The sequence below is a fragment of the Orycteropus afer genome, unplaced genomic scaffold (genome assembly GCF_000298275.1).
Source record: "Orycteropus afer afer isolate SDZICR_OR568_19922 unplaced genomic scaffold, OryAfe1.0 scaffold00010, whole genome shotgun sequence".
In the NCBI taxonomy this organism is placed as follows: domain Eukaryota; kingdom Metazoa; phylum Chordata; class Mammalia; order Tubulidentata; family Orycteropodidae; genus Orycteropus; species Orycteropus afer.
Genome location: NW_006921597.1, coordinates 23,432,392 through 23,456,851, shown reverse-complemented (window position 1 = coordinate 23,456,851; position 24,460 = coordinate 23,432,392).

Sequence of the window (24,460 nt, the reverse complement as noted above, 5' to 3'; positions counted from 1 at the left end):
GATGTGAGAGGTAGTGTTTTCTGGATGGATTTTGAAGCTTGAATATAGGAGTATTTCAGAAACTATGTATGTGTATGAGTGTGTGAGTGTATAGGAGAGTGATTAGCTAGCTCATCTAAAAATCATTATTGATTGCAAATCTTGAGGTAGAGTAAATTGTCAAAAGGGAAATATTACCCCCCAAAAAATTGAAAAACTAATCCCTTTACACTTATGCTGTAACTAACTTATTCTAATCAAAAAGTCATATTTTTTAACTTCCTAAAGCAAATATGGAACATCTTTCACCCACTAGGCCAATCAAATATCTGTGATAACAAGTAGGGAGGAAGGTCCTAGAAGCACCAAAATGTCCATGGCCTTTACCATTAGAAATGTTTTACAATGGAGGCAGCTGCCTAAGTCCGTTTCCTGTTTATCCTCTTGTCTTGTCTTCTATTTCAGTACTGAGCAACATCTTCATATGAGAGCCAACTCAGAAAAAGATTTTTTTAAGATATTTACAAGACACATTTTTAGAATTCAAAATTAAAATAACTGTTATAGAGATCCCTAAAAGTATTTATTCTTACAACTTAGATTATTTATTTTATTAAAGAGAAGAATACCAATGAAAAAACTGGCACCACATTTTAGCTATTAAAATGTTCATAGCTAGACATATTTCAGAATTTGCAATAAAGAAACAGGTACCCCTCATATTGAATATATATTTCAAGGCACATCTCAAAGGTAGTCAGACCACATATAACTTATAACTTATTGCTATAAATGCAAACCCTATATCAATCTATATCAACAATCCCAAGCTTGACCATAGTCACAGAGGACATCAAGTTCAATTGGCATAACATATTACACAAAACATTGTTCCACCTCCTACTGTGGCAAGTAGCGACTGAGATCTTAAAAGCTTGCAAGCTGCCATCTAGATGCAACGATGGGTCTCTCCTCGTCCAGAGCCAAGAAGAATGAAGAAAACCAAAAATTCATGGAAACAATTAGTCCTAGCAACTGGTACACCATCTAATCTGCAGCCTATACCACTATGAGACCAGAAGAAATAGATGATGCTCAGCTACTACTGTCAACCACTTGGAAGAGGATCTTTGTAGGAGATCCTGGATAGACAGGGGGAACAATGTGGAACAAAACTCAACATCAGTTGGAAAAAAAAAAGTGGGGAACAGGTTTGCTGGCCCAAGGGAGTCTGGTGGAACCACTGAGAATATGGGCCCTTGCTGCCCTTCAGGTCTGGAATTGAACGCACACCTGTGGCTTTCAGTCAAACAATAGACAGGCATATCAGTTGAGAATTTACCTGAGGTAGATACACTCCTTGGAGAGAATAAGCATGAGAGAAAGATGGGCTGCTTAGGCACAGGGAAACAGCTCAGGGCGCAGAAGTGTATGGAGGGATGGACACTGGAAAGAGGTAACTATGGGGAGGAAGTGAGAGGGGAGCTGTTGCATTGTGCTAAATTGTGGTCAATGTCACAAGACAAAGTGTGTGTGAACTGCTGTATGGAAAGTGTATTTGCTCTGTAAATTTTCACCCAAATCACAAAAAAAAAAAAAAGAAAGAAAGAAAAAAAATCCCAAGCTCAACTAACTATAATTATTCCTTTGTAAATTGTCATATTGGCCTCCTTTTCCAGTGTTGTACTACTCTGGCAAAATTCTAAGGCAGGATAATCTCAGTTATCTGCCTCTAGGCCTATTTTCCTGAAGGTGAGCATCAGTTATGAGCTTATACAACTAGGTAGATGTACATCATAATACATTTATGACTATCAGCCTCTTTTCCTAAACAAGCTAATCTCTCTCCTTATATTCTGAATCCTAAACTCTCTTGTCTTTTTAAGGAATTCACTTCTTTGTTTATCCATGCCTTCCCTTTCTTCTTCAACCTCTCCTCTCAATTGTATTATGCCCAGCAACACATAAACATATTTTAATATTTCTGATCATAAAAAAAAGTTTCTCTTGACTCCTAATATTTACCACTAAATATTTCTCTCTCTTAAAAAATTTCAGAATGTGTTAAGAGTTGTCTTGTTGCTCTGGGTTCACTTTTTGATTATCTTTTAACTCACTTGAATCAGTCATCTACCTGCAACACTCCATCTTTTGTTAAAGTTAACAGTAACCTCCATGTTGCATCTTTCAGTAGTATTTGACCCAACTGGCTACTCTCGAATTCTCAAAACACTGGCTTAATTGGCTCTCTGACACCACATGTTCCACACCTATGTTCACTGAAGCATTATTCACAATTGCAAAAAATGAAAACAACCTAAGTTGCCCATCAATAGATGAATAGATAAACAAAATGCAGTAATACATACAATGAGCCATGAAGAATAATGATGAGTCCTCAAAACATCGTATAATAGGGATATATCTGGCAGACATTATGTTCAGTGAAATGAGTCAATCACAAAAGGACAAATATTGTATGATCACACTTTTATGAAAAGACAAGAATACATACATATATATACATATACATACAGACATATACATATATATATATATATATATATATGTATATACCCACCAGCCACTCCTTGGAAGGAAGGTTGGGCAATCTGCTTCCATAATGATACTGCCTTGGAAACCCAAGGAGAAGTAGCTATGAGTCGGATTGGACTTGATGGCAGTGATTTTTATATAAATGTCCTATTAAATGTTGATATGAAGTTCTATTAAGTAACATGTTAAGAGCTATAAATCCACTCTTCATATTCTCACAAGAAATTTGAGAAGCACCAACAGAAAATTAATTCAGAACAATCATTTGTTCTAAATGGAAAGTCATGTCTCAGTGAAACATAAATATACCCTTTGCAACTATATATGCTAAATCATTATCTTTGGGCTCAGTATTTTTAAAATAATATTAACTTTTGAAGTAGTAGCTAATGCTTCTTTAGAAGATTTATGTCTTCTGGTTTTCATCAATGACATCACTGTTGCACCATGGTGAGTGATAAATGCCAACAAATATTAGTACAAGTTCTCTGTTCATCACCAACTTGGTGGTATGGCAAGTAGATTGCCCAACCTTCCTTCTGAGGAGTGGGTTTAAACTGCCAGCCTTCTGGTTAGCAGTCAAGTGCCTTAGCCACTATGCTACCAAAGCTCCCCCAAAAAAAGTTGTTGTTGTTGTTATGTGCCATCCAGTCGGACCTGACTCATAGCGACCCCTCCTTGGGTTTCCAAGGCAGTATCACTAGAGAAGTACATTGTCCAATCTTCCTAAAAAGTAGTTACCAAAAAAATAAAATGAGAACATTTGTAAATTTGGACAATTCTATGAATGAAAAATTTATTGAGCCATTGTAGGAAAAGCAGACTTTCTCTAATAATGTTTCTAAATTCCTGACAGATATTAATCTTTGGGATTTGAGAACTGAAAATCAGAATTTGTCATGGTTCTCAGGAATTTCTGAAATCATAATTTATTCTGTATTTTTCATAGCATATTATTTATGTAATGGAGCTCTGGTAGCATAGTGGCTAAGACACTTGCCTGCTAACCAGACGGCTGGCGGTTCAAACCCACCAGCCACTCCTCGGAAGGAAGGTTGGGCAATCCTACTTCCGTAGTGATACTGCCTCGGAAACCCAAGGAGGGGTCGCTATGAGTCGGGGCCGACTCGACGGCACATAACAACAACAACAACAACAAATAATAATGAGTGGCCATAATAGTAGGGAGTAAATCATTTTTCTGTGATAGGATTATACTAAAATGTTCATAAATTTTCTGTCCAAAAAAAGATATAATAAATTCATGGTTACTATTATTATTATTATTATTATTATTATGAAGGAATATATCATGATGACATGATATATTTCAGTAACAAATAAAAAATTATCTCTACCATATGGACATTTGAGAATATAAAAAATGACAAATATTTAAAAATTGAAAGATAACATCAAAAGTAATTAATATTTAACAGTTATTATTCTTAAAATGAAATTTTAAAACACACAAAACATCATTTCCCTTGATATTCTTGATCTTTCTCTGATAATAAATATTCTACACATAGAAAAATTTCCTTTGTATTGCATCTACATAGACTGAATGATTAAGAGTGGACCCAAAAACATCTTCAATTTAGGTATTAGGGTATATGCTACTTCATATAAGCTCATTTCCTTTTTTCGTGATGAAATTATTTTGTCTGCTTGCCCTGCTTTAGTATTGCTGTTGAAACCAAAATGCTGCTAATTTAAATTATAAATTAGTTTCTTATTTCATGTTGGAGGACTCCACAATAGCATTCACATATTTTTTTCTCTCTGCATTTCCTCTGTTAAAGTATTTAGAAGAATGGTAGCAATATTCAAAAACTGGAAAATGATCATGAGCATTAAGGAATAGTATTTCAATACCATTATTCTGATGTCCTAGCAAGGCAATAGCACTACATACAATCACATGTAAAAATTGCCAGTTTAATAACATTTTGCTTTTATTTCTTGGAATACCACTTATATTTCTTATAACACTACCCATAATTTTTATGTAACACATTTTCCAAAAACTTACTCCTTCTGTTTTGTTTTGGTTTTTTCAAGAATGATTCATCATTAGCAGAAGACAGGGCCAAGAACATACACCTACAAAATGGCAACTACAAGAAGACTGTCTGATAAAATTGTGACCACTTCTTTCCACCATATTCCTCTCTCAGTTCCTTCAGGCTGGGTGACTACATTGCAAGCAACCAGAATAGGTGATCTCTAGCATCCCCACTTCTCAGATTCTATGATTTCCCAGTGTCTCATGTCAGTCAACACACTACATACACAAAGGCACAGAAATAAACATTAGCTAAACTGCCATCCTTCATGAAGCAAAGAACTAGAATATACCTTTGATTATATATTTATTCTACTTTCAGATTTGTTGAACTTTAGAATTTACCTGAGGAGGTTACGCATTAATCTGTCGTGGAGGTTTGTAAAATTGAATTAGGTCATTATTTGCATGCTAATATATTGCTTTAGGAAAGAAAATCTGATGACCTTGAAGCCCCTTTAAGTCTTGGAATAATTTTAAGGTTTTGGTGCCTAGGATTAAACTATGAAGCCATGCCCACTGGCTGTTAGCATTAATGTACTCCGAGGCTAGTATGAACCTCAGCACTGTTTCATGCTTAGTTACTGTGGGAAAAAGAAAACTCAGATTAAGCTGTCATACAAAAAAAAAAAAAAAAAAGACATGCATCTAACTGGTTTAGATGGTTTGGTTTGTTTGTTTTATTCACAAAATTACAATGTGTGTCTAATAAAATATGACCATTATTTTCAAATTACTGTATTCAGAAAAATAAGTTACCAATATTAAGGCTGACAGAAGTAAAAGAAATTCATCAAATGCACAGAAATTACAGCTAAATCTAAAATGGGCATATCAGTATATGAATAGGAACACATTTTTCAAGTTCTTGATATACTTGGCCTCTATCCCATAGCGCTAATTCCTTCTCTGCTCAAATGAGCAAAATCATTAGTGATTTACTCAGCAATAGGTGAAAAGGTGTGTTTCTTTATCATCTTTCCTTGTGGAAAATTGTCTGCATTGTACTGCAATGCTGAGCAAGTTTATTCTTAGCAGCATGTTCCCTCGGACCTTTTATGACAGCATGGGGAATATTAAATGTATGATTAATAAATAATTACAACTGTGTGTCCAATCTTCAAGTCCCATTCTAAAGGAGTTTTGACTAGGTATGGCATTTGCGAGAAGTTCTGATAACGATATATTTATATAATTTAATTTAGATTTATTCCAAAATTAAAGTATAAATATTTACTTATTCCATACATACTTTACATATAGAAGTATTTTAACTATGATCAGTACACAACTACCTCCAGGGAGAAAGGCAGTAAAGAATTTAACAGCAGGAGAACACAGTAAACAACAATTTAGGACAGAAGGTAAAGAGTATCATAAACATAGTGAATCTGAATTTAGAGAAAGAATTTTTAATTAGGCAGGATATAATCACTCAGCTGGAATTTGTCTACATTATCAGAACAGGAGCATTTGCTTGCTGTTGTGTAAAATGCTATCAGATATTTCATTAACAAACCAAGCAGAAAATTCTATTTTAGTTTTAGCCACTGTCTCTTTCTCTAAGAGTGCAATGCAATATGAGTTTAGTTTATCCATTATTGTACAGTGATATGATAATGGAATGATTACATCATTTGCAGTGAGGCCTGTGTATAGTGAGCCTTGGTCTTGAATTTTCTGGAACAGTCCCAAATTCCTTCTTGATCAATCGTATATGTTATCTTTAGTTTCAAAAATTATGGTTGCTCTGACTATGAAAGGAAATGCTGTGGATGGATAAGAGACCATGTTTTGTTCCAGCTCTACTTAGTTATGACAACAAATATCTCTTAAGCAGGTTGGGCCCTGTCTTACCTCCTTCTTCATGTATAGGCACAAATGTCAAAATGCCACAGTCCCTCTCATTCCATGGCTCAGTTAACATTTAGCTAAATGACATAGTGGTTATAATTACAGACTCTAATACCAGTGTGCTTGAATTTGGATCTCAGCTCTGCTAATCCCAGCTCTTTGTGGCACTGAGCAAGCTATTTAATTTGTGCCTCAACTTCTTCAACTGTAAAATAGGCTTGATAATAATGGTAATTTCTCACAGAGTTGTTAGAGAAGTCTTAAATCAGTTATTATATGTGAAGTACCTAGAATAGCACCAAATAATAAATGCTATATAAAACCAAAAACCAAACTCAGTGCCGTTGAGTCAGTCCCAACTCATAGAGGCCCCTCCCTGGGTTTTCGAGGTGGTATCTCTAGGGAAGTAGATTGCCCAACCTTCCTTCAGAGGACTGGTTGGTGGGTGTGAACCGCCAGCCTTCTGGTAAGCAGTTAAATGCCTTACGGCACTATGCCACCAGAGCTACCAAATGCTATATAAGTATAAATTAAATACACATGTGTAAAATTAAAAAAGGAGCTCTGGTGGCAATAGTGGGTAAGACATTGGCTACTAAACAGAAGGACAATGGTCCAAACACACCAGCTGCTCCGCAAGAGGAAAATGAGGCAAGGCAAGCTACTTTAGAAAAGATTTACAGCCTTGGAAACCCAATAGAAGCTGTTAAGAGTCAGAATTAATTCAATGGCAGTGGATTTGGTTTTTCAAGTTCAAAAAGTCAGCATCAGGGAAAAGAAGTCATGAAATAGCAATGTGGGCTCAAATCAGCCATTCATTCAGTTGTTGTTCTCAGTGTACTCCAGTTTCCAAGCTTGCAAATAGGTCACAACTACACTTCCTTCCTATTTCTCTTTCAGTGTTATTGAGAGCCTTAATGTCAATGAGTTCCAATTCTTACCTGCTGAGCTAACCCTGTCTATTGGTAGAGAAAGAAGCTCATTAAAAAATTTGATTGAGGAATTTGATTGGGCTCTGGGCCCAAAGATATAATCCTAACTGCCCATACTTCCAACATTATAGCCTCATCCCTTTTACTCTTAAAGCACCATCAATTATAGAAAACAAAAACAAAACTCTGATTAAAATACAAACGCCCTTAGGAGGTAGAGAGCCTCACAAGAAAGGAGGGGGAAATTTCTTAACAAGGAGAAAGGATGATCTGAAAAACACATTTTGCCTTCTTAAAAATCTTATTTATTCAGCCTTGCCAAGAGGCCTGATGCCCTTTGTAAATGCCCTTTTAAAACTGTTGCTCGACCCAACCCCCTTGTGAATAGCAACCCCTGATGCAGATGCAATGCTGCAAAACTGCAGCAGCCCCCATGAGGATCTCTCTCTTTTTCAACCTCTATCTCTCTTCCCCTCTCCTCCTTCTCCAATAATTCCCAAGAAGATGATTTTCAGTGGTCTATGAATGATCTTCCATAAAGATTAGAGACTAGAAAACCTTGTGGGGCAGCTTTTCTCTGTCACATCAGGTAACTCTAAAAAAGTGACTCAATGGCACAAAACAACAACACTGATGAGCAATATTTAATTTAGCAGTCACACAGGTATGAGGGTCATTCCTTCTCCCTATCCCTCTATTCTCACAGATGCCCCTGTTAAACCCAAGAACAATGGTTCTTTCCTTAAATCCCAAATCAGCACTGTTCAGTTATAATCTGTTACAGGCATTCCCCCTACTCCCTTGTTAGTATCGAAGGGAAGAAAGCTTATGAAAGATTGTAGACATGTTCTCATCACACAATGACACTTTCTTGGACATTTAAAGCAAAGCCAGGACTCATAAGCAGCTCTGTTGTCCTTTGCTGATACAATTTCTTGTGTGGTGCCTGGAAGAGAGAAAGGAACTTCTATTCACTGAGTATCATTTCCAAGCTAGTAGTGTTCAGTACTTAACAAACACCCTCTCAATTAGTCATCAGTTACCCTGAGAAGTGGGTATTGTTTTGTTTAAAATATGAGGAAAGAGATTAGGTAAGTTAAGAAACTTACCCACAGTCTTACCCAACAAGTGATACCCAGTATTAAATCCTCATATGTCTAATGTTAAATCTGTGTTCTCTAAACTATGCCTCCCCAGGATACCCTGGGATTTTACAAGCTAGTTATTACCATATTGTAATATGTCTTCCTACCAAGTTCATTGTCTGCAAAAAAATGTGTAACAAGCATGAAAGTTGGACATAAAGTGATTGAAACACAAAGGCTCTACTTTCTTATATCCACTGCCATCTAGTCAATTCTGACTACAATTGATCCTACAGTAACCCTATAGGACAGAGTAGAAATTCCCCAAAGAGTATCCACAGCTGTAAATCTTTACAGATGCAGACTGCCTCATCCCTCTCCCATGGAACATCTGGTCAGTTCAAATCCCTGACCATTAGGTTAGCAACTTGATGTTTTAACCACTGTGGCACTAGAGTACCTTTACTTTTCTATAAAAAGTAGTAATTAGAGGACCGGAGTCTAGAGTCAGACTGCCTATGTTCATAATATCAGCTATACCACTGTCTGAGTGACCATGGGATTCTCTGTGCTTCAGTTTCTGTTTCTGTTAAATGGGCAGGTGTATGCTTTTAGACATATCCAACATAGGTCCTCCCCACAAAGGACTCTGGGATTGAGCAAGATTTACTGATCAGACAGTAGCCCTGTTCTTACTCCTTACTTAGGCAAGGATATTAACTAGACTCCCCTCTCTTCCTCTCTCTCTTTACCTCTTGGGGACCAACCATTACTGATTAAGGGCTTTTTCTCTTTTTTTAATACAATTTATTGAAATATAATTTATGTACAGTGAAATACACAAAACTAAAGTGACAGTCAGCTGCAGGGATCCACGTGAGGAGAGGGAATCCAGGCATGCCCAAAGCAGCAGGGCGAGGGAGCGGGCAAAAGGGAATTAAAAAGCCCAGGAACCAGGACAGAGGAGCAGTCAACCACAGGGATCCAGGTGAGGAGAGGGAAACCAGGAACACCCAAAGCAGCAGGGTGGGAGAGCAGGAAAAAGGCCCAGGAACCAGAACAGAGGAGCAGTCAGCCACAGGGACCCAGGTAAGAGTGGTAGGAGAGGTTACCAACAGGGAGACAAAGTTGTCTGTCGGTTTGTCCTACCATGGTGACGTGTTGATGTGAGTTTTGAGGCTGAGCCACTGGTGTTCCAAACCCAGCAGGATGCACATGGAGCACAGGTATCAGCCCAGTTTACAGACTGAGACAGACTAGGAAGAAGGAAGAGGCCATCCACTTCTCAAAGAATTGGCCAGGAAAAACTTTATGAAAAGCAAAGAAACATTGTTTGATACATTACTGCACAACACTATGAATAGTCCTGTTAGGTTAGAAGGCTCTCAAAATAGGATTGGGAAAGAGCTGCATCATCTGAGTAAACCCAGCCTTACTCCTATGGATAAGGTAAAGCTTTCAAGACCTCCATTTGCAGATGGGGCACCACTCAAATAGAAAAGAAACAGCTGCAGACATCCATTAATCATCGGAACATAGAATGTATGAAGTATGAAACTAGGAAAATTGGAAGTTGTCAAAAAAGAAATGGAATGCATAAAGATTGATATCCTCAGCTTTAGTGAGCTGAAATGGACTGGTTTGGGCCATTTTGAATCAGACAACCATATGATCTACTATGCTGGGAATGACAGTTTGAAGAGGAATGGCATGGCATTCATAATCATAAAGGATGTTTCAAGATCTGTCCTGAAGTACAATGCTGTTAATGACAGGATAATATCCATACGCCTACAAGGAAGACCCATTAATATAACTATTTTTCAAATTTATGCACCAGCCACCAAAGCCAAAGATGAGGAAACTGAAGATTTTTATCAACTTCTGCAGTCTGAAATTGACCGAACATGCAATCAGGATGTGTTAATTATCACTGGTGACTGGAATGCAAAAGTTGGAAACAAAGAAGAATCACCAGTAGTTGGAAAATTTGGCCTTGGTGACAGAAATAATGCTGGAACTCGCATGGTGGAATTTTGTAAGAGCAATGACTTGTTCATTGCAAACACCTGTTTTCAACAACACAAATGGCGGCTCTACACGTGGACTTCACCAGATGGAACACACAGGAATCAGATTGACTACATCTGTGGCAAGAGGCAGTGGAAAAGCTCAATATCTTCAGCCAAAACCAGGCCAGGAGCAGACTGTGGAACAGACCATCAATCAACTGCTCATATTCAAGTTCAACTTGAAGTTAAAGACAATTAAAACAAGTCCAAGAGAGCCAAAATATGATCTTGAATATATCCCTCCTGAATTTAGAGATCATCTAAAGAATAGATTTGATGCATTGAACACCAACGACCAAAAATCAGAATTGTGAGGATATCAAGAACATTATCCATGAAGAAAGCAAGAGAAAAGGAAAAAAAAAAAGATGAGAAAAGAAGACCAAAGTGGATGACAGAAGAGACTCTGAAACTTGCCCTTGAGTGGAGAGTAGCTAAAGCAAATGGAAGAAATGACAGGATAAAAGAGCTGAACAGAAGATTTCAAAGAGCAGCTGGAGCAGACAAAACCAATTACTATCATGAAAAGTGCAAAGACCTGTAGTTTGAAAACCAAAAGGGAAGAACATAGGCTTTTTTTCTTTTTTGCATCTCTTTCTCTAGTTGTTTGAGATGTTGGGTTAAGGGGTTGATTTGGGTCTTTCTTCTTTTTCGATGTGTGCATTTTTTTTGCTATAAATTGGCCTCTGATCACTGCATTTACTATGTCCCAAAGATTTTGGTATGTTGTGTTTTCATTCTCATTTGATTCAAGAATTTTTTTTTTAATTTTTAATTTTTTTCTGTTACCCAGTCATTTTCAAGGAATATGTTATTCAGTTTCCATGTGTTCACTGTTTTTCCACTCATCTTTCTATTGATGATCTCTAATTTTACAGCTTTGTGATTTGAGAAGATGCTTTGCAATATTTCAGTGTTTTTATATTTATTAAGGATTGCTTTGTGGCCTAACATATGATCTATCCTGGAGAATGTTCAATGTGCACTAGAAAAAAATATGTATTGTGCTGTTGTTGAGTGAAGTGCTCTGTAGATGAATATAAGGTCAAGTTGGTGGATTGTATTGTTTATCTCTTCCATGTCTTTACTGAGTTTCTTTCCAGTTGTTCTATCTGTGATTGAAAGTGGTGTATTAAAGTCTCCAACTATGACTTACAGTCATCTATTTGTATTTTCAGTTCTGTTACAGTCCAGATTACGTGTTTATGGCTCTTTCACTGGGTGGATAGATACTTATTGTTATATCCTCTTGTTCAATCAATCCTTTAATCATTATATAATGTCCTTCCTTGTCTCTTTCGGTGGTTTTTGTCTTAAAGTCAATTTTATCAGAAATTAATATTTCCATTCCTCTTTTAGGTTGCAATTTGCTTGATACATCTTTTTTCAGCCTTTAATTTTTAGGCTATTTTTGTCTTTGTCTCTAAGTTGTGTCTCTTGTAGACAGCATATTTATGGGTTATCTTTTCTTACCTAGTCTGCAACTCTCTGTTTCTTGAGTGGGTGCATTTAATCCATTGGCATTCAGTGTAATTATTGACAAGAATGAATTTGTTGCTCTAATTTTGGTATGTGTTTTTTTGTGGTGTTGCTGATTTTTTTGTGCCAAATAATTTTCTGTAATGCACTCGTTTTGTTTCTGAATCATCTTATCACTTCATTTGTTGCTATTGTTTTGTTATTGTTGTTATGTGCCATTGAGTCAGACCCAACTCATAGCATCCCCTCTTTGGGTTTCTGAGGCAGTATCACTATGGAAGTAGATTGCCCAACCTTCCTTCTGAGGTTTGAACCACCAGCCTTCTGGTTAGCAATCAAGTGCCTTAGGCACTACACTACCAGAGCTCCCGCTATTGTTTTAGATTTGCTAAATATTTGTGCTTGTCCTCTTTTTCATTTTGATGTGAAGATTTATTATTTTTCTTTGAGGTTACCCTGAGATTTATAATTTTCTTCCCAAGTTTAGAACAGTCCCTTCTATCTTGCAGTTGTCTTGACTTCCTTGCCATTTAGAAGTTCTGTAACTACACATTTTTTTTCCCCTCTTTTTGGTGTGTAGTTGTCCTCATTTGTCAATTGATGTCTCTAATTCCCTGTTTATAATCTCGTAAGCTTATTTATCCTGGATACTTCCATAAGTGGTTTGGTGTCTGGGTTATGTCATTATGTATGTTAATGATCAGTTGTTGTTTGCTGTTGTTGGTTCTCTGTCCAAAGGACTCCCTTTAGCATCCCTTGTAAGGTTGGTCTGGTTTTAACAAATTCCCTTAATTTCCGCTTATCTGGAAATCTCCTAATTCCACCACCATATTTGAGGGACAATTTTGCTGGGTATAATATCCTTAGGCTTTCTTCATTTTGTTTTGATGTTTTTTGATTGACCCCTTTCCAAAGAAGCGTTGAGGTATTTGTCTTCAATCTCACTAATTCTGTCTTCCATTGATTTATTTCTACTGCTTTGCCTGTTCAATGTGTTATCTATTTCTGAAAATTTAGTATTAATCTTCTGGATTTCTATCTGTAGATTTTGTATCATTTCTAATTTTTTTATTTATTTTGTCATTTTGTTCTTGTATTGTCTTTGAAAATTGTTTTAGGATTTTTCTGTGTTTTTCTCAATTTTGCCAGTGTTTTCCTTGATCTATCTCTCAATCTGCTGAAGGTACCTAAATATAATTGTTTTAAATTCTTTATCAGAGAGTTCCAATGCTGCTTCTTCCTCAGGGATGTGTTCTGGATCTATATCCTGGTCCATTGTTTCTCCTGCTTTATTGCTTCTTTGTGTGGACTGTGATGCTCTGCTGTCTCCAAGACATAGTGACATATTTGTGTTTATATTTAATTGTTGATTATATGTTGGAGTGATTTTCCCAACATTTTCATTTTGTTTGGATATTATCTAAGTAAGCAGGTTACTGTGCTCCTCTATTCGCTAGTTGGTAGCACTTATGCACTCACCAGCTGTCTCCTTGCCCATTGGCAGCATCTCATACGTCCCTGCCATCCTTGGCAAGTGGAGTCTATTCTTAGGTCCTTGGAATCTGAATAAGAATGCTGTCACTTTAAATATCCCAAAATGGCCACCTCTTGCAAATATCCAAAACGAGTACACCCTTGGTCACTTTAAGTATCTAAAATGGCTGCTCCCTTGGTCACATCAAATGTCCAAAATATCTTCTGCTTGTAAATATTCAGAATATCTGCACCCTCAGTCACTTTAAATGTCCAAAATGGCCACCACTTGTAAACAATCAAAATAGTTGCACCCTCTGAACAATCAAGATTCCACAGCTCAGGTTGTCTCCCTCTTCACTGTTTCCCTTCCTAGTCATTTGCCACCAGCACAGTAGTCCCTGAAGCCTTTGGCAACCAGGGCTGATCTTTAGGTCAATTCTCAGGTTCCAACACCACTTGGAAATATCCAGGCTGCTGGTGCCATCAGAGTAGCTGACAGTCTTTAGCTCCATCCATCCCCGAACACAGTTTTCCTTCAGGTTCTTCCACTAATTGGTGCCTAATCTACTTCTGTATACTTCCTTTCAAAGCTTGGGGCTCCAGGATTATCTTCTGTATCTCTATCAATTAGTTTCTCTTTTCTTTGTTGAAGAGGGTCCGTGTAGCTTGTTTGTCTATTCCTCCATCATACCAGAAGTTCTGATTAAGGGCTTTTAAGTGCAGCTCCATTTATCAATAGCAAAGTAAGCTCCTTAAGGTCATGCCCCCCATTGCCATCAGGTTTTCAGACTTTACTTTTCCTTCTCTTCCTCCCAGAGCCAGTATCACAGTCTTTTTCCTTTTTGGAATTTACCTACACTTTGAGTATGTAAGTGTTAGAACAAAGGTCCTCAGTGTGCCAATATTAACAGTTCTGTGATTTTGTATGTGATTATCTGTGCTGCCCTTCTGTAGGTAAAAAACAAAGAACCAAACCCACTGCCAGTGAGTCAATTCTGACTCATAGCAACCCCCATTGAGTTTCCAGGATGGTAAATCTTCATGGAAATAGATTGTCCTGTCTTCCTTCCACAAAGTGGCTAGTGAGTTTGAACTGCCAACCTTCTGTTTAGCAGTCAAATGCCTTAGGCACTGTGACACTTGAGCTCCTTTCTGTAGCTCCTTTCCTTATTAAAAGCCAATCAACACCTGATTTCTGCTTCCTCTTTCTTTGGAATTCAAAGCAACTCTTTCCCAGGGTGTTTCAGAGATGCTTTATGCTTTACTGCCATAATTTTGCAATATACCTATAGTGCTCCCTTGACTGCTGGCCTGACAGGATGATGTCAGCATAATAGTATCTAATGTACAAAATTATTTGAATATTAAATCAATTCATAAAAATAAAGCATTAGAAAGCTGATACATAATAAGTGCTATAGAAATGCTTTTTGTTAACAGAATTATCATTACTACTACTATTACTACTGCTACCACCTGGATGGTTAGGGTGGGTTAGAAGAAAGTTATTTAATGTTACTACACAGATATAAAAATGATCCTACACAAATGGGTAAATATGTTTTTCATTATCATTGAAACAAAAAGTTATTCCCCCTAACAAAATAGATTTAATCCTCCTTCCTCACAAACCATTCAGTTAGTGTGCTGGACACTGATCCCCAAGGAGGAGGCACTTAAAAATGCTCCATTTAAAGATACAGACAGCAGGAGATTGACAGGCCCAATTCACAGTAAGCAAGTATGTTAAGAGGAGGCAAAGCCTTCCAGAGAAATTATTAAAGGAGTAAGTGCCTAAGACTACTCTTTGAGCAAGTACCTAAACAAAAAATTAAGCTTTAGGGGAATAAGTGGCCACCCTGGGTGAATGTATACATGAACAGAAGGAAGTCCAGACTGGAACAGAGGTATCCCCCTTAGTCACACCTGCTCAAAGGTTTTAGTAATCAATTATGGGAGAAGAAAAAGAAGCTGACCTTAAAACTCTTGTATAGCCTTGAAAGTTTGTTGTATGTATGATAAACTGTAATGTATTTTTTCCATGTAGCAAGTCCACATAAATAACACGTACATGCATGTAGTGCATATAGCATAGGGAACTAACACATAAGGTGGTTGCATGGTTTGCAAAATAAATAAATTAATAGACCATATACTTTAACACATATACTTTATGTGTTATTTCCTTTAAAATATGGTATATAGTTCTCAATATGGAGTATAGCATTAGTTCTGTTTCCACATTCATAAGATTCTAAATAAAGAGTTCCTTCAGGTATTTTAAAGAAAATTGCCTGAACTATCTGGAACCCACTAGATTTGACATTCTGGTGCTCAGAGTGGACAAAATTAGTAGTCTTTATAAAATTAATTCTTAATGAAGATTATTTCTGGATGTACTGTTCATATATTTGTCTTGGTAGGGTTTTCATTTTCCATTTGCCTTTTCCTTTGTTTTCAGTGGAGGGAAGAACTGGAACAGATTTGTTGAGAAACTCTATGAATGGGTTACTAAGAGGATTGCAGATTTTAATAGACTCTTCTATTTCCTTCCCACACAGCTAGCTATTTCTTAAAACCCTAAGTTTGAAGGATTTTAGATACAACTTAAATATTATGGAGCTAAATCATCAAAGGGTTTAAAACCTGCCACTAGATGAAGGACAGAAAGAAAGGACCATCTGATCTAATGCCATGAATTCTTAGCAGTTAGGATGATTCTCTTGGAGCAGAACAGACAAAAAAAGGAAATGACATGAGTAATTGGACCAAGATAGACTGCGATGAAATAAAAGGAAATCACATTTTTAAAATGACAAATTAAAGAGTAAAGAAAACAAAGCTGGTGTTAATTTTCTTTCTGGGAGTCTGCTAACTCACCTAGGGCACTGAATGGTTCCCAGATTCTAAGAAAGGCATTGGTTTAGATGATCTTTTCCATGGTCCCTGCAAAGTGAGGACAAAATGATGAGTTTTTTTCATTATGTGTAATTTATTTGATTTAAAAGATTATTCTGTATTCTGAGAGTGTGTTCTATGTGTATTTTATTTTATTATTATTATTAAATTAGAATGCACTCTTTTTGGAAGAGATGGTGACAACATATGATAGCTTTTGCAATGGGGGAATGGAGACTTTTATATTTAAATATGATTCTAATAAAGACTCTAAATTATGTTTCACTGCTCTTAGGATAGAATGGTCAACTATCATCCTTGGAAAACTCAAATCTTCTTTACTTTTGTATTTTTCATGTATTTATTCACCTCTGTGGACAGGAGACAAATAGCTTGCAATGGAGTTTCCTAAATAAGAGGAATAATATTTCATGAAGCAAGAGTCTATGCTCCACATAAAAAGATCTTTGAAGCTTCAAGCATATGACAGTTCTTTTCATAAAGAAATCATAATATTAAGACTCTAGGGATATAACAAATATTTTCTTGACTGTGCTGGCAAGCTAAACAAAATCCTTGAGCTAATTTTAATGGAAAAAGTTTCTACATACAAACTGAATAAGTAGACACACTCTATAAATATCTATTTCTTGAGCTCTAAAACGTATTTGAGGGAATGTTAAAACAAATAGTCAAACTGTGCAAGACAGGTGAAAGTGTAAAATAAATCCAGATTTCTTTAACATTATGAAGCAAAATTAAATATTTAAAACACTGAGTTCTTCTTTGTCCTTGAAGACATAACAATTCAGTGTGATCTTTTTGATCCAGTCAAGCTGGTTTTCTCACTAGTCTGTATATAAAAATTTTACCCATCCACTGTCTGTTTCATGTATTCAAATGCTGAACACTTACTTACCTTTAGCCAGGTGCTTGCTAGGCCAAAAGGCCTTGAAGAACAATTAAAGATTTTAAGCAGATTTTTTTTTTTTTTTTAAGAACCAATAAAGTGGAGTGGAATATAGATTGGAAGATATGATATTCCAAATGATATGCTCTCTGAACAGAGCAGAGAGCTTCATTGCAAGGGTATTGTCATAGCCTAGGCCAATGATTGTCAAGTTTTGGTCCTGAACCTGTAGCATCAGAATTATCTGATAACTTGTTAGAAATGTGAATTCTTGTGTCTGTTTCAGAACTATCACATCACAAACCACAGGCTCCTTCCTAGCAATATGTCTTTTAACTATCCTTCTAGGTGATGCTGATGTACACTAATGTTTATGAATAACTGACTTAAGAGAATAGCAGTGAGAGAGAAGATAACTGACCAGTGGGTTAGAGAGAGGAAAACACATTTTCTAAATGTTACAGAACTAAAAGACATGATGATGACTGACAGCAAGGAAGAAATGAAATAAAATTCTGAAGTTCATGATTTTAGGTGATTGATCCCTAGTACAGCCTTTCAGAAATATAGGAATACTAGAATACATCATGGTTGGGATGGTCAATGTAAGGAATAAATATTTCATTTTAGGATGCACTGAATTTAAAATATTGAACATTCAAATGCAGATTTCCAAAAATATCTGAACTGAGGAAAAGTCATTAAGATAAAAATTATTTTAGGAATGACTAAATTTTAAGAGTTAATTAAAATCAGGGAATCAGATGTAGTCATCCAAGGAGACTATGAGAAGTGAAGGAATTACCAACATTTAAGGGTTAGATTATAACAGAAATTATGAGGTGAAAAATACAAATGTGGAATTTTAGAAGTTCAGCAAGTCAAAAGTTTCAAGAAGGTAGAATTAATCAACAATACTACATGTCACAAAACGATTAAGGTAAGGAGAGAATTTTACCTATTGTATTTGGAAATGAGGATAGTTGTTAAGTCATTAAGAGAAATTTTAATGGTGGAGAAGTCAGATTACAGGAAGATAAAAACAAATATACTGGGACTCTTAATTTCAGCTCTAACATGTAAAAAGTTTAGAAATCAACACTTCCATTCTTAGAACAAAAAAAAAGCTAGACAAACTGAAAGATCAATGGCTTTTCTTGGGAACATCAGAGAACAGAGATTTCAGGGCAAGCCATCATTCTAATATCTGGAGATAAGAATCATTTAGGGAAACAAAGATCAGATCAGTTAACCTAAAATAGAAACTGTTGGAACTATAAACTTATAGGGACACCAAAACAGTAATTTTTACAAATTGCTGGAGGAAAAGTGTGGACACTATGAGCAGATGAAAATCCTGAAACCACAAATGGGAGACTCCCACAATTTTATGACCTTTCCTTCTGAAAATCCATTCTCAGTTCTGGTAGGGAAAGAGGAAATAACAATTGTCAAATATGTCCAGAGTCTTCTCATAATAAAAGCTTAGGTTCCAGAGTAAAATGATTTGCCAGAAACTATCCCAGTTGGAAGGAACTCTGGTGGCACAGTGGCTAAGGGCTCAGCTGCTAACTGAAGTCAGCAATTCAAACTCACCAGCCACTCCATGGGAGAAAAGAGCTGGTGATCTGCTCCCATAAAGATTATAGCCTAGCAGAGGGACTTCTACTCTGTCCCATAGGATAGCTACAGGTCAGAATCAACTTGATGGCACACTACAACATCTCAGCTGGAGAAAACTTACGTATTACAGAATGAAATATTGCCTGGTCCTGCACCATCCTCACAATCTTTGAATCCATTGTTACAGTGACGTTATCAATAAATCTCATGGAAAGTATTCCACCATTTTACCAGACACGATGTCCTTTTTTAGTGATTGGTCTTTCTTGATATCTTCAAAGAAAGCATTATGAATTCTTACCATCCTTGCTTCTAAGGAGCATTCTGGCTAGCTTCCTCCAAGGATTTGTTTGTTCTTCTGGTAGCCTTCTTTATACTCAATAATCTTTACCAACAGCACAATTCAAATGCATCAATTCTTTGATTTTCCCTTTTCATTGCGGAGCTTTCACATGCATGTGAAGTGATTGAAAGCACCACTGCTTGGGTCAGGCCCACATTATTCATTCAAGTCACATTTTTGCTTTCTAACACTTTAAAGAGGTCTTTTGCAGCAGATTTTCCCAATGCAAGATATCATTTGATTGCTTTTCTGTTATTTCTATGTCTATGGGTTGATTGTTGATAAACATTAATTGTTTATCCAAAGAGAATGAAATCATTGACAGCTTCCATTTTGTCTCCAAGGAAATAAATGTTGTTGTTGTGATGTGCCCTCGAGTCGGACCCGACCCATAAGGACCCCCCCTTGGGTTTCCAAGGCGATATCACTATAGAAGTAGGAAATAAATAAAGAATGCTAAATCCAGGGAAGGAGCTCTGGTGGCATAGTGCCTAAGCCATCTGACTGCTAACCAGACGGCTGGCAGTTCAAACCCACCAGCCACTTCTAGGAAGGAAAGTTGGGCAACCTACTTCCATAGTGATACTGCCTCAGAATCACAAGGAGGGGTCCGCTGTGAGTCAGATCCAACTCGACGGCCTAGTGCAGAAGCACAAATCCAGGGAAATAAGTAGGAAACAGATTTTTGTAAAACAGTGATACCACTGGAGCAGTACTTGTTAATACACAGCCCCAAGAAATAGGCCCATTAAAACACTTAGATTTAATCAGAGGATGTCAGTGCCCCAGATGCCCTCTCTTCTCTTTCTTGCCACCCCACCATCAAGGGTTCCAGTCTAATGACAGTGATTTAGCTGAAAGAGCTTCAAAGTTGATCACTTCAATGATGTAGGACTTGAGGAAATCCTTAAGAAAAGTCAAGAAGGGAGACAAAAACAGAGTGCTAGAGAAATGTATCTATAATTACTACAAGCATTAAATACATCACAATTCTAGCCAAGTTGCCATAAATTCTTGTACTACAGATCTCTTTACTTCACTTCTTATTACCTGATACAACATGTCTGTAAAAAATGGTATGGCAGAGGCATCTGACCTCCTCTAACTTAATGAGAAGAGAATAAATAATTAACTTCAGCCTCTATGAAGAAGAGGTCAGACATATCTCCTCCCTTCAAGTTTTTCACCAATTCTGACACCAGCGGTACCTCTCAATATACTCTACTTCTCTGCTAGGTTTGATAATTTATTGCAACGATCACAGACCATACATACTCACATACCACACTGGCAATTATGGGGTTTATTAGAGAAGTAACAGGTTACAATACAGGATCAGAAATGACTCAGAATACAGTTCTCCCATCAGGACAACCTTTTCTTAGCTGTGCCTGCAAGTAAATCTCTTTCTGGCCCTCAGCCCTTCAGGCCATTTGGGCCACCTTGGCCTCTGCCCTGGTGCAGCAAGTGTTACAAAGCTCTTTATCTCTGTCAATAAGTGCTACAAAGCACCCTACTCCATCAGAAAGCCTCTGGCCCAAAGGTGATCAACTCTTACTCTGTGATCCAGAAAGCACACCATGCTGTCTCCTGCTGACCTGCTTTTGCTTCTTCTGCTGTCACTGTTTATCTGCCACTACAGGGAATACAGAATGCCATCTTCAATGTTATAGCCATGGAGTTGATTACCAGCTAATTATGAGTCTCATCATGGGAAATACTACATCCAACTGCCCAGCCATTCAACCAGACCCAGCAAAGTTGACACACAAACTGAACCACCACACATGCCATAAACTACAGATCATCGATGTTATAGCTTTCTGTCTCCTAGGTCTAGGAGATTCCAAGCATGAAACCTTGGGTCCAAAAGGTGTGCTCTTCTCCCATCTCTTAATCTTGGTGGTAATTAGGTCCCACATTTCTACCTCTGTTGTTGTTGTTAGGTGCCACTGAGTCATTTCCAACTCATAGCAACCCTATGTACAACGGAATGAAACACTATCCAGTCCTGCATCATACTCACAGGCCTAGCTAGGCTTGAACCCATTGTTGCAGCAACTGTGTCAAACTATCTCATTCAGGGTCTTCCCCTCTCTAATTGACCATCTACTTTGTTGTTGTTGTTAGTTGCCATCAAGTAGGTTCCAACTCCTAGCTACCCTATGTACAGAATGAAACAATATCCAGTCAGGTGCCATCCTCACAATCCTTGCTAGGTTTGAGCCCATCACTGCAGCCACTGTGTCAATTCATAACATTGAGGGTCATCTCCTTTTTCACTGACCCTCCACTTTACCAAGCATGATATCCTTCTCCAGGGAATTGTCCCTTCTGACAACATGACAAAAGTAGGTAAGACAAAGTCTGGCCATTCTTGCTTCTAAGGAACATTCTGACTCTACTGCTTCCAAGACAGATTTATTTATTCTTCTGGCATTCCATGGTGTTTTCAGTATTCTTCACAATTTCCACAGTTCCAAGGCACCAATTCTTCTTTGGTCTTCTTTATTCATTATCCATCTTTCACATGCATATGAAATGATTGAAAATACCATGGCTTGGGTCAGGCATACCTTAGTCTTCAAATTTCTACCGTTTCTCCTTAATACTTAAAAGAGGTCTCTTGCAGAAAATTTACCCAGTGTAGTATGCTTGATTTCATGACTGTTGCTTGCAGGGATCTTAATGGATCCAGGTACAATAAAATCCTTGACAACCTCAATCTTTTCTCCATTTATCATGATGTTGCTGTTTGATCTAGTTGTGAGGGTTTTTGTTTTCTTTATGTTAAAGTATAATCCATACTGAAGACTGTATGTAGTCTTTGATTTTCATCAGTAAGTGCTTCAAGTTATCTTCACTTTCAGCAAGCAAGGGCTGTGCTACCTGCATGTCACAAATTGTTAATGACTCTTCCTCCAACCCTGACGCTGCATTTTTCTTCATAAAGTCCACTTCTAGACTTATTTGCTCAGCATACAGATAGAATAAGTATGGTGAAATTATACAACCATGATGCACACCTCTCCTGATTTTAAACCACAAAGTACCCCTTGTTCTGTTTAAACGACAGCTCTTGATCTATGTACAAGTTCCTCATGAGCACAGTTAAGGGTTCTGGAATTCTCATTCTCTGACATGTTATCCATAATTTGTTATGATCCACACAGTCAAATATCTTTGCATAGGCAATAAAACACAGATGAATATCTTTCTGGTGTTCTTTGTTTTCAGACAAGATCCATCTGACATCAGCAATGGTAACTGTCATTCCATATCCTCTTCTGAATCCAGCTTGAATTTCTAGAAGTTTCCTGTTAATATACTACTGCAACTGTTTGTGAATTACATTAAGCAAAAATTTACTTGTGTGTGACATTAATGATATTGCTTGATAATTTTCACATTGTGTTGGATCACCTTTCTTTGGAATGGGTATAAATATGGATCTCTTCCAGTCAGTTGGCCAAGTAGCTGCCATCCAAATTTCTTGGCATAAATGAGAAAGACCCTACAGAGCTGCATTTATTACTCATCCATAAATAGAAAGGAAGTTTTGGAGCATGTCATCACATGGATGAATCTTCAGCACATGCTGAGTCAAATAAATCAGCTCTGAAAAGACAAATATTGCATGATATCATTTATATGAAATAAGCAGATATATCAAAATCAATGATTATTAGTGGTTGCCAGAGTTGGTAGAAAGAGGGGGAAGAGGAAGTTTTTGCTTAGGAGGCTTTGAGTTTATGTAATCAGTGGTGGAATGATTTGGAAAAAAATAGCAAATTTCCCCAACTTGAATTTAATCAATGTCACAGAAATGAACATGTAGAAATTATTGGTATATGTCTTGCTATGTATATGTTCATACAATTAAAAACAAAAAAAGTAATTGTACACTATAATCAAGTGAGATATATTCTAGACATACAAGATTGATTAAACATTTGAATCAAAAGTAATCTATATCACCAGAGCTCCCATGAGCTCTGCTGGCATAGTGCCTAAGGCATTTGACTACTAACTAGAAGGCTGGCATTTCAAACCCTCCAGTCACTCCTCAGAAGGAAGACTGGGCAATCTACTTCCATAGATATACAGCCTTAGAAACCTACAGAAGGGTTACTACAAGTAGGATTCACCTCGATGGTAGTGAGTTTTTTTTTAGTTTAATCTATCTCATCAATAGGCTAAAAAAAGAAAAATCATATAATCATATCAATAGAAGACAAGAAATCATTTGGGAAAATTCAACATCCATTTATTATTAAAAAGGGGGAAAAAAGTCTCTCAACAAACTGGGAATATTAGTGAGTAGTCTTAGCTTAATAAGAGCATCTACAAAAAACCTACAGCTAGCATGATAATGAGCAGTAAAAAATTAGATATTTTCCCCTGTTATTGGAAGACAAAGGTGTCTACTGAATATGTAAATGTAAGTCTGAGCTCATGTATTAAGACAACTAAAAGAAAGAAAGGTACACATATTGGGAAAGAAGAAATAAAATTACTTTTGTGCACAGATAACATGATGGTCTATATAGAAAATACTGAAGGATCTACAAAAGACTACTGGAATTATTAAGCAATTATACGAAGTTTACCGGCTACAAGGTTAATATAGAACAGTCAATTACTCTCCTTTAGTAATTGGAAAAATGAACTTTGAAATAAAAGACACAATACCTTTTACAATAGCACCAAAAAGTGAAATGTTCTTATTGTTATTAGGTGCCAAGTTGGCTCCAACTCATAGTGAACTTATGCACAACAGAAGTTTTATTGTCTTCAGTCCTGCACCATCCTCACATTCTTACATTTGTGTATGAAATACTTAAGTATAAAACTAACAAAATATATACATTATCTATATGCAGAAAACTAAGAAACTCTGGCAAAATCAATCAACCAAGATGTAAATAAATGGCGTGATTTTTCATGTTCATGGCTTGGAAGGAATATCCAATATTATCAAAATGTCTATTCTTCCAAATTTGGTCTATAGATTCAAAACAATCCCAATCAAAATCCCAGCAAGCAATTTTGTAGCTATCAACAGACTGATTCTAAAATTTATATGAATGTGTTGTTATGTTATGTTATGTGCCGTCGAGTCGGCCCCGACTCATAGTGACCCCTCCTTGGGTTTCTGAGGCAGTATCACTACGGAAGTAGGATT